The 12,162-nt window shown below is 40.2% G+C and overlaps 1 protein-coding gene and 2 long non-coding RNA genes across 5 annotated transcripts in view; 2 read left to right on the top strand and 1 right to left on the bottom strand.

Moving 5' to 3' along the window:
- Positions 1 to 12,162, top strand: part of LOC308594084 — a 375,081-nt gene that overhangs the window by 277,171 nt on the left and 85,748 nt on the right. The gene's annotated exons all lie outside the window — the stretch shown is intronic.
- CDH20 (cadherin 20) overlaps positions 1 to 12,162 on the bottom strand; it is a 163,455-nt gene that overhangs the window by 85,893 nt on the left and 65,400 nt on the right. The gene's annotated exons all lie outside the window — the stretch shown is intronic.
- On the top strand, positions 4,563 to 5,039 carry LOC308593511. Its single transcript, XR_014010988.1, has 2 exons — positions 4,563 to 4,754; positions 4,913 to 5,039. It is a non-coding gene; the product is annotated as an uncharacterized lncRNA (long non-coding RNA).

Genomic DNA, 12,162 nt, shown 5'->3' with positions numbered 1-12,162 from the left:
GACAAATTTCACCGGGAAATATAGCCTGTTTGGTAGATCACATAAATTGGCTTTGTTCATTCTTCACCAAGCCATACAATAAGGTTGGTTTGGGAGGCAGCCCCTCCTTCATCCAAGCACTCTGCAATATAGAGACATACAAGGACCAAGTCTTCCTTTTCACTATCATTTGCAATTCCACAAGGACACTTAGTTTGACATTTCTATCAAATCTATTTGCATACCGGATGGGAAATAATGAAATGAAACTCAAACAGCTATGAGGAAAATAATCTGAAGAGAGAAATAGATCACATTAATTAAACTATTAAAATTTGATCCTAGCCACATTCTCTTTTATGTCAACACACATAAAATTTAGGCACACTCTTAAGGTGCTTTAATATGACACTTGGATATTAAGCACTATTATAAAATTACGTGCTTTTTATCTAGCTATAAATCTACACTGTTGCCTTAATTTATGGTTACAAAATATACAATATATGTATTGTATAACCTATTAGGAGAATTCTTTTTCCAGGCAGGGAAGTAAAAAAAAAAAAAAAAAAGGTAGTTAAAATGGCCATTGGTTTAAGCTAATAATAGAGAAGTCCTATGGATATCTAGTCAGGCATGTCCCAATGAATTCAGTGAGTCTTACTCTCGGTTAATTGTGTATAGGGCTGCAGTCTAAAGTACTTTAAAAGAAGGATTTTCCCTCTAATAAGGGTGAAATCCTATGGCCACTTACCTAGGACTAAGGTTGTAAACCTACACAGCATTACCTGGGAATAAGTCTCATGAAACTAACTGAGACTTGTGGGATAACCAGCCTCATATAACCAACATGCTTAAGTCTAATTAATGCAAGAAGAGGTTAATACCACAGAGTAAGCTGTCCAGCCAGGCTTAGCTATGTCCACTTCAGTTCACTTGGGAGGAACTAAGTAATCAAGCCTTTGTTCTCCTCAGTCTATCTGAGAAGCTCAGCATGTGAAAAGGTTTGAGCTGGTTGCTTCAGCTCAACTGCACGGCTCTCACAAGCCAATACAGTATTGTGTTCCTTTACGTATACCGTAATATTGAAACTTTCACCACTTTGTAACTAAGTTGAGTTTTACTGCCTGTGCAACTTTTCTGAAGCACATGAACCTGGCCTTTGAGGAGTTTGTAAGCAAACCATTTTTTAACTTACCAAATGTGTAGTCTTTTTCCTATGTAGGGGGAAGAGGGAAACTTTGGGAGGTAATTTTTTAAGGGTTTATAGCTTTATAACTGAGAAAAGAATTGTCCAGTATGAACATCTTCTATTGGTTCATTACTTCCAAGGAGGATTGGAACTTTCTCAGGAAAACTAAATTCTAGCTAGCGTGTTGGTAATTAATGGCTTTTAACCAGCTTTTACTGTTTTCTACCAAAAAAAGTAGGGCATGAAGGGCTGGATGAATCCCAAGCCAGAATTAAGATCGCCGGAAGAAATATCAACAACCTCAGATATGCAGATGACACAACCTTGATGGCAGAAAGTGAGGAGGAATTAAAGAACCTTTTAATGAGGGTGAAAGAGGAGAGCGCAAAATATGGTCTGAAGCTCAACATCAAAAAAATGAAGATCATGGCTACTGGGCCCATCACCTCCTGGCAAATAGAAGGGGAAGAAATAGAGGCAGTGAGAGATTTTACTTTCTTGGGCTCCATGATCACTGCAGATGGTGACAGCAGTCATGAAATTAAAAGACGACTGCTCCTTGGGAGAAAGGCGATGGCAAACCTAGTCAGCATCTTAAAAAGCAGAGACATCACCTTGCCAACAAAGGTCTGTATAGTTAAAGCCATGGTTTTCCCAGTAGTGATGTACGGAAGTGAGAGCTGGACCATAAAGAAGGCTGATCGCCAAAGAATTGATGCTTTTGAGTTATGGTGCTGGAGGAGACTCTTGAGAGTCCCATGGACTGCAAGAAGATCAAACGTATCCATTCTTAAGGAAATCAGCCCTGAGTGCTCACTGGAAGGACAGATCCTGAAGCTGAGGCTTCCAATACTCTGGCCACCTCATGAGAAGAGAAGACTCTCTGGAAAAGACCCTGATGTTTGGAAAGATAGAGGGCACAAGGAGAAGGGGCCGACAGAGGATGAGATAGCTGGACAGTGTTCTCGAAGCTACAAACATGAGTCTGACCAAACTGCGGGAGGCAGTGGAAGACAGGAGTGCCTGGCATGCTCTGGTCCATGGAGTCACGAAGAGTCGGACACAACTAAACGACAACAACCAAAAAAAGAGGATAATCAAAATTGTTCTAATAGACTAATGAAAATAAATGATCAAACCTTATTATGAAATTTGGGAATGGTTTGTAATTATATGTTTGATTTAGAATACCAAGAGCCTCAACTGAACCTGTACCTCAAAGAAACTGTAAATGAACTTTTGATAGAGAAAATGGCTTGTTTGGCAATGCAGTTTAGCATTAAACAAGGAATGGGGAGGATTATGGTTAATGGCCATATTAAGCAAATGAACAGCATTCGGACAATTCCTTTTCTCTTGGAATGCTATTCCAGCCAGTAACAGCACCTCAGTTGCTAAATGCATGTCTTGGCCGTGACCACTTCAAATGCACATGATGGAATGTTATCATTATGAAAAAAGAAAGAATTGCAATACACAATAAAGCTAGCACGTCAGGAAGATGGCTAGGCTAGAATCCTTCTTCCTGATATCCAGTTTTTGCTGCCCGTGATTTACTTTTGTTTTTTAATTCAGAGACAGTGTTCATTCATGTGAACCAACACTGGCAGTCTGAACTGGTACAGTTCAGACACAGATTTATGACCTCATATGCTATTTGTGAGAACAAGGCCTCAGTGAGGATAATGAATCAAATAAAAAGTTTTTTTCTCAGGGCTCCAATTGGAGGTCACGAGCTCCCAGATCATGCACATACTGAGAAAGTTCATGCGCTTGGCAAAGTGTCCAAGGGCTATGTGCCACTTTGTAGTGGATTGTTGGCGCTCAACTATATAATACACACAAAACTGATGTCAGATAACTAAGATATATGTATGTAAAATCTCTGGCTTTCCATTAATCCCCCCCCCTCCCCGTTGGATGAAAAGGTCTCTTGCCTTAGGTGTTAATTTTTTATTGCTTTTAAACCCATTTCCAGTTGTTTTGTACTGTTTTTTTATAAAAAAAGCATTTTAGCTGGTTTTATGATATGACTGGATATCACCTTCAAAAATATGTGTAAAAGGAGATTCATAATTAATAATATGAGCAGACAAAGAATTTTGTTGCAAACATGTTAAAGGGGATTTCTGCCGATCAAATCTAACGTGACATGCACTTGGTGCTTGTTTATTGACTAACAAGTACAATCTATCTATCTATCTAAATAAATAAAAAACTTGGAGTACAAGAATGGAAGATGCAGAAGTTAAATACACAGATGTATAAAGAAGAAAAAGCAAGTTTGGAAACAAACTGTTAAGAAAAAAATTGTACCGAAAAGAACAGACACTAGGAGCACTGGTGTCTTGTTGGGGCAACTAAAATCAATTTTTGAAGACAGCAGACAGGAATATACGAGGCTGCTTTATGCTGATCCAGATGTTTACTGAGCTAGACGCAGCATTGCCTACACTGGTGGGAAGCAGGACTCTGGGGTTTCAGGTGGAGTCTTACCTGGAGATGCTGAGACCTTCTGCATGCAATGTATGTGGCTTCATCACTGAGACATGTACCTTTCCTGGGCAGACGCAGATAAACTGCTTTGATTTTGATTTTTTTACATTCAAATGGTATATATTTTTTATGAAATAAATAGAAATAGAAAGCTGTGGTATTATTTGGAAAAGTTCCAACCAATTCCTTACTGTAAACCAGGCATGGCGAAACCTGGCCCTCCAGCTGTTTTGGGACTACAACTCCCATCATCCCTAGCTAACAGGACCAAGGGTCAGGGATGATGGGAACTGTAGTCCCAAAACAGCTGGAGGACAAAGTTTGGCCCTGCCTGCTGTAAACTTTCTTCAAACCACTATTGCAACAGTCTCAGACCCATCAAATGCAAAGTATTCTGGGTGCCAAAGAGACTCAACCTGGAATGTGCAAAAATGTGTTCATTGTTTTAATATCTCCATGCGTAGGCAGAAACCAGATGATGGCACTTACAAAGCCAAAGATGCTCATGAAGGAAAACACATATGGAATACTTAACTACTCTACAATCTTTCTGTCACCAGGTTACGCAATTTTCATTTCCCCAGGGATTGTGTGGCTGTCCTCTGTCCTACCTCAACAGTTGTGTATTATTTTTGTTTGAAGGATATTATGCTGATTTCTTATAATTTTTTATGATTGGACACTGCACTGGGCATCACAAGAAGAAGGGTGGTCTAGAGTTCTTTTAGGTAAATAAAAATAAAGATCCACTGAAAGCTATGCAAAACTAATATTAAGAAGACCACTGCTGAGCAAGGTTGCAAAGTAACAGTAACATAGCTTTCATTGTGACACATCATCCAGCTGGGTGACTTGCCACAAGTCTTTGGTGAAAGCATATCTTTGAGGGGAGTTCGAAGACAGAGGAAGCAGAGGGAGGGAGACAGAGAGTCAGGACGTTATTGAATTAGAGAGTTACTGCATAACAGAATTATATAATTAGTTAGAGTGTCATTTTATTAGCTAGAGACTTATAGTGTTAGAGAGCTGTACTGATTAATAAGAGAGGGAAGGAAAGTGTACAGAAAATCATTGTACCTTTTAAAAAGTAAGTAGAATTTCTTAGTGGTTTCTGAATTTTCTATCATTATCCGGGAAGGTTCAGAATCACAGGGGACCATCCCTCCCCAGGCTGGATTATTTTCAAAACATTGTTGTCAGGCCAGTTTAAATGCTTCAGGTGATATGGCTTGCCTTTCATTTCAGGGGCACATTCAGAATGAGGACATATCCAAGTTCTGGAGGATGTTTTGACAAGATGTTATCAGTTCCTCCAGCTCCTTTGCTGCACTCTCTGCAAGTTGCTCATGACAATAAATTCATGTCAAGCCTGGAGGTGTCAGCTGCCTTGAGTACAGTGCAGTGATACAGAGCATGGAGACATTAAAGTCACAGTTTCTCAACTTTTCACTCCGTTGGGTTGCAAAAGCTTTGGGAACTCTTAACAGAGAGGCATGCCAATGATGAGTCATTTAAAGCATGGAGGACGTGTTTCTTAAGCAAAAATGAGCTTTGCAGAGATGAAGGAGGAGGCAACCAATGTCAGGCATTGCTGCCAAAAGTGTAAAGTCCACCCCCTGGCCTGGAAGAATGAGCCTCAACTTCATTTCATTTTTGAGCAGCCCAGTGCCCTGGAGATGGATAGGGCTGGCTCTGAATTTTCAGGTGAGGAATTCTCATCTGCACTGATGGTGAAATGCCGTAAGGCCAGTGAGAATCTGGCTGATTGGATAAGAAGGAGGCGTATCTCTGATTCAATAAGACTTCAGGGGAGGGCAATGGCATCCTGTTTGAAGAAATGAGATAGTAATGTCTCTTCACTTCTGTCCTTCCCTGTTGTTTCATGAGCAAGGTCATTTGATTCATCCATTCATTTGCCACTGGAGGTCATGGACATAATTGGTGTGTGTGTGTGTGTGTGTGTGTGTGCACCAGGTGGTCACCAGCCCCCCCCCCAAAATCAAGTAAATAAATAAATAATACTTAGCTAAAAGTAGAAATAATCAGAATGTTTGAAATTGAAATGCTGACTGACGTCACTTGGATGATGTTATGGACATTCTAGTTTCACAAATGGCAACCCAACTGGGCAACAGACGTGTCTTCCGTGAACTGACCAATCGTTTCACAGGTAGCTCAGTTCTGGATGCTTCTAATAGCTTCTGGAATTTTCTCCTGAGCGTGCACCTGCAGCGACTATCTAGGAACAACCGAAAGTTTCCCACAGGCTATTTATACTGCAGAAAGCCCTGGGGCTTCAGTCAATGATATAGTTCAGCTTATTCAGTTTATTTGCAAAATACAGTCGTACTTTGGAAGTCAAACGGAATCCGTTCCGGAGGTCTGTTTGACTTTCAAAACATCAAAAGCTCCTGTAGACAATCGGAAGCCGCTGAAGCTGCACTGGATGTCCGGCTTCCAAAAATTGTTCGAAAACTGGAATATTCGCTTACAGGTTTTGATCATTTGGGAGCCGATTGGTTCAGGAGCCAAAGTGTTTGAGATCCAAGGTATGACTGTATACTTGTTAACCACATGGAAGGTACTCCCTGATGTTATTTTTTTTAAAAAAAAAAATTCTAGTTTTCAAATGACTGAAGATTTTGACAGGTTTTTCTGAGCATTTGGGGTCAAAAGAAAGTAATTCAAAACATTTCATTCTGAATCTGCTAGACAGAGCCAGATAGAGGACGGTGACAGGGGGATGCCCCCCCCCCGCAACATTTCACTAATATCTTCATTTTTATGTACACTTTCCCCTAATATATGCATTTTTGTAAACATTGTTTGGATGGAGAACTGCACCAAAAATTCAGATAAGTGTGATTTTCAAAGGTTAGCTGTGTTTCAGTTCACATAGAGTTTCTGAAAGTGTGAAATTGACAGCTCAGGCTTTAAATGCACACTGAACTGAATTTCTTCCCCACTCCCTACGTATGACTAATATCATGCACACACTTGTCACAACATAAACCTTGTCAAAAGAAGAGAATGAAGATGAGATTGTTTATTACACTACCTTAATACACATAAATGGAAATGAAATTGTTGTTTTCCTTGTTGTCTTAGTCATTTACCATGAGATCTAACAACTTTTATTTTTATTTTTTTCCTAAAGAGGTTTTAGAAGCCCTTTTGGCTTCTAAAGCACTGGAACCAGATATTTCAAAGTGGCCAAAGATTACAGAGCGCCACTGTCTGTTTTGGGTGTAAAGGGCATATGAAAACAATGAAGGCATGCTTGGTGCACTAAAATTCCAGATTGGCTCAAAATACAACATTTGGCACCAGGACTAAAGCACAAACCTCTGTCAAGCCTCCTGACTCCTCCCAGAATGGCCCAAAAGTGGAGAAACTGGACCAATTGCTATTTTTCTTGATGAGGTGTTGGAGTAGCTGACTCCACTTCTGAAACATTAATTCTGCAGTCATGTACAAACTGAAATTGCCACTGAACTCAGTGGGACTTACTTCTGAGTAGACATGCAAAAGATTGCCCTGTAAGTCTAACTGGTGGTACACTAACAGCCAACTCTCTCTCTCTCTCTCTCTCTCTCTCTCTCTCTCTCTCTCTCTCTCTCTCTCTCTGTGTGTGTGTGTGTGTTTCTAATGTAAGTAATTTAGCTAGTGCATAAAAAGATATGACTACCCCACAGCAGAGTTTGTTTCATGGTTGTGACTCCTGTTCTCTGCCCTGCAGGTCTTTTTCCAATTGGCCTGGGAGGGCAGAATCCTGATTGACTCCAGCTACAAAAGCTATGGCTGCTGAACAGACTCTTTAGGGGGTATTGTTGTGGGGAGAGAAGGGTTGTTGCTTTTTGTGTCTTAGTTTTATATAAGATTTATGTGGAAAGTGCTCAATTTGGACATGTTTTATTTATTGTTTGTGACTACTTTTGTTATGTTGTAATTGTGTATTTTTTATGTTGTGAGCCACCTTGAGCATGGTTTGAAGTATGGAAAAGCAGCACAGAAAAATAAAGGAATGTACGCGTGTTTTCCCCGATGAAGCTTATCATGCTTCGGTTACTGGGATTCAAGGCGGAGGAAAGGGGGCAACAGTATGGCAATGCCAATCTTTGTTGGACTGGTCAGGTTGTGCAGATCCCTGATGATCGTCTTCCAAAGCAATTACTCTATTCCTAACTTAAAAATGGAAAGCGTAATGCTGGTGGTCAACAAAAGAGGTTTAAAGACTGTCTCAAAGCAAATAAAAAAAATGTAGTATAAACGCTGACAACTGGGAAACACTGGCCTGCGAGTGCTCCAATTGGAGAACAGTCTTTACCAAAGGTGTCATGGGCTTTCAAGACACTCAAACTCAGGATGCAAGGAAGAAACATGCTAAGAGAAAGGCACACCACGAATAGAGACGGTGGAAGAAGAGTGGAGAAAATTTAAAAGCTATCTTAAGGACTATTATAAACTTAATGAATGTTAAAGTGTTCTGGTTTTCAGAAACAAAGGGATACAGTGATACAAGGTCAGAATATAGAGAGGACTAAGATGACAGAGGCGGAGAGTAACAGTTGGGAGTTGCTATAAAAATATGGACACTGGGATGCAGAAAGGGGGGGTATGGGGAAGTCTGAGAAAAGAGGTTTATGAAAATAGGTGATGAAACTATACATGTATGTTTGTTCTTTTAAGTGTTTGTTTGTTGTTTAAAACTTTGTAAAACCAATAAAAATTTTATAAAAAATAATAATAATAAGAGAAAGGCACGCCTGGCAAATCCACACTGTGATCAACTCCCCCCCAGAAATCAATGTCCCCACTGTGGAAGGACGTGTGGATCCAGAATTGGCCTCCACAGTCACTTACGGACTCATTGTTAAACCGTGTTTATGGAAGACAATCTTACTCAGCTACGAGTGATCGCCAAAGAATAAAAAGAAGCCAATCTATATGGTTGATTGCCATAGTTGATGTGGCCTCCTTCATGCATGAGGCTTGGGGTAATTTTCCTCATCCCCCAAAAGGTTATGCCCCAGACTACTTCCCCACACTTAACACTGGCTCTCAAGTCCACACTTCAGAACAGTTTCATCAGAACAGAATGAATTACTACACTTCCAATTTCTTTAGACATTGTATTCCATTTAGTTACTCAAACAATCAATCTCAAGTATGGAGGAATTTTTCTTTTTCTAACCATACTCATTCTAGCACCCTCCCCCTTCAAAAAAATGGTTGCATCCGGGGGAATTCTCTCCTGTCTCTCACACAGACTGCAAACAAATAAGTGGAAATGTGTGATCACATCTTAAGCTTGCCACCACTTGAATGAAACCCTTTGACCTTGGAAAAAAATATCTGTTGTGACTTGTGAATTTCACACAGAAAATGATTGTGTTTGTAAAGCAGTCTGGAAAGAAGCTAATTGCCCAAATGAGGCCTATGGTTTTAGATTATAATTTTTTAAATGTCTCTGGAGAAAGGCAAAACTCAAATTCAAATCATTTTCATTACCACATTATGAAAGCATAATGAATTTTGAAAAGTTATAAAAGATTAGTTCAATGCAAGTCCTGAAAGCTGGATGCGAAGTTTTGTTCAAAAACATGGTGATGATGTGCTAAAGACCACAAACACAAATCCCAGTTTGCAAAACAGATTTTGTGACAGTGAGAAACCCAGCTTTAAAAACACACACAAAAAAACAACAACCTGTACTATGGAGTTTCCAGCTGCACGGTCAATTTTGAGTCACCCTCTATGTAAAGAATGGAAAGCTCAACTAATAATTGATTAGGAAATGTGTGATGGCTTTTTATAAGTAATTTGCTCTTCAATCCAAATTTGGATTGCAAGGAAGGTAAAGGGTTAGGATGGAAGTCAACATTGTGCTAATATGTTCATTCTGTCAGCACAAGTCTTTCTGCTTGCTAGATGGAATGATCTCCTTTCCCCCATGCACTGTTCTGAGGGTTCCCCTCACCTATCCAAGCTGATTTCAGGGCATAGAGGAGGGGGAAAGCCCCAGTGAACTAGCAGGACTCATTGCACGGATGCCAGTTAGCACAACTATTTAGTTTGATCCAGTCCTTAAAGACCCAGTACCTTGCCATACACAAAGATTTCAATCCAGATCAGGTAAGATAATAAAATAGACCACTCCTAGTAGAGAGTTTCAAGCTACCTGATATCATCAGCTGAGCTGACTTTTCTGACTTCCCCTGTTGTTCATATCATGGTTTGGGGAAACCAATTAAAAACCACAGGCTAGCAAATGACACAGCTATAAATCAAGGTTGAGGAATCTGTGGCCCTCTGCTAGACTGTATCTAGACGATTTCCATCATCCCTGACCATTGGCCATTGGCCATTCTGACTGGGGCTGAAAGAAGTTGAGTCCACAAACATCTGAAAGTTCTGCATTCCTGGTACAAATGTACTGTATATCTTCAAATATGGCTTTTTTCCAGAATAGCACATTTGTTATCATGCAAGCTCAGTAGCAAAGTGCCTTTGCAGATTGTGCCACACAAGTATCTTCAAGGAATACTTCCAGCTTGACTAAATTCCCACTAGCTTTCCAGTGACATATGTTTTTCTAATGATATTTCCTGCTGCAAGCTATGCATGTTTGTTTTCATGTGAAACTCATCAATAATTCTCTTATTCCAAATGTTATTGGAATTGACTGTTGAACATGGTGGTCTTCTTAGATCTGCCCTGGGAGATTTTAAGCATGAGTGGTTGCATCAATGGCAGATACAAGTTTACCACGAATCAGCGCTGTTATTGCAATATTAAGTTGTCTTCTTTGTTCTGTACAAATCTCACTAATATGCAACTTCATTTAAAAAAAGAAATTCTCCCATTTTACTTTTAACAGGAAGGAGTGAACTTTACAACTCAGAATCAAACTAGGAGGCTATTTTTAGTACAAATTTCTTCACTACTCTATAATGAATTAAGAGATGAAAGATGCAGATCAAACCAATAGTGCTTTGAGAGGCTTCTGAATGAGATTAACCAACAGTTAAAAGTCAACCAATATAAAGGTAAGTTAAATGACCCCTGGATGGCTAAGTCCAGTCTAAGGCAACTATGGGGTGTGGCACTCATCTCGTTTCAGGCCAAGGGAGCCAGTGTTTGTCCACAGACAGCTTTCTGGGTCAGGTGGCCAGCATGACTAAACTGCTACTGGCACACAGAGGACTGTGATGAGTGCCAGAGCACCATTTACTTTCCCACCACAGCAGTACCTATTTATCTACTTGCACTGGTGTGCTTTCAAACTGCTAGGCTGGCAGGAACTGGGACAGAGCAATGGAGCTCAGCCTGTTGCGTGGACTCAAACTGCCAGCCTTTCAATCATCAAGCCCAAGAGGCTCAGTGGTTTAGACCACAGCACCACCCATGTCCCTAATATAGCACAATATGAGTGGGAAATGGATGTTGGATTCTGACCACTCACGGTTATTGCAAAGCCCGTCAGGGCTGCTTAGATATTAGCAATACTTAAATCACTTATTACTGAAGTTTAAATAAGTGTCTTGTTTCCTACAAATTTCCAAATCTCAGAAGAACTACCCAGCATTATCAAGTACTCACATAGATATTTGATGGATCTGTTCCAGGAAGCTGTGTATTTGCAAGTCCTTATATTTTTAAAAGTGCATTTACAATTTTTCAAAAAAATAAATAAATTGCTTAGTGTTACGGAACACAGTGAAACCAGTGATCTATATCTTTGGTGAAGCAGCAGCAAATTGCTACAAATAATAGCCATGATTTTACACACTATTATCAAGCAAAAATACTGTTTTTAAATAATTTTAATTTTTAAAAGTGAGGACCGCTTGCTAGCATATTATTAAAAAGGAATGAACTGAAATTCTGGAGACAAATTTCTGTTGTGACGCTGGCTTTTTCTTAAGATAAGCCACTGTGTTAAATCTGCCCTATGCTTTCAAGCAATCAAAAAGTGATGACCACTGTGGTCATCACCTAAAGCCTAAAAGACATCCGTGAGAATGAGCAGAGCTACTCTGACCTCTTTCTCCCAACATGCATCAATCACCAGAGTGATCCAAGTCAGTTTCTGTGCCAAAATCAGGCCTGGAACCAGGCTGAAACGGATCTAAATAACCAGTCATTTGAGAGTGTCTTGAAGCAACTCTTCCAACTTGCCCAAAAGGGAATATCTGTGATCAATTGTTTTAATCCTCAGGATCCCATGAGGGTTAAAAATAATAATACTAATAAAGATTTTCTTGGTTTACAAAAGTACACGCGTTGTCTCTTTTTTCAATGAGGGCCTCTAAAGTGCAGACTCACAATTGCCTCTTTCAAGGCAGTCGGGGCCATCTCCTCTTGCAAGGAGGTGTATGCAGTGGCGTAGCGTGGGTTGTCAGCACCCGGGGCAAGGCAAGTAATTTGCGCCCCCTAACCCGTGGATTTGCGCCCAACCCTAACCCCCAGATGTTGCGCCCGGTGCGGCCGGC

The sequence above is a fragment of the Podarcis bocagei genome, assembly GCF_964188305.1.
Source record: "Podarcis bocagei genome assembly, chromosome: 8".
NCBI lineage: Eukaryota > Metazoa > Chordata > Lepidosauria > Squamata > Lacertidae > Podarcis > Podarcis bocagei.
Note: the sequence above shows the minus strand (reverse complement) of the source record. Positions and strands in the feature narration are given on the sequence as shown.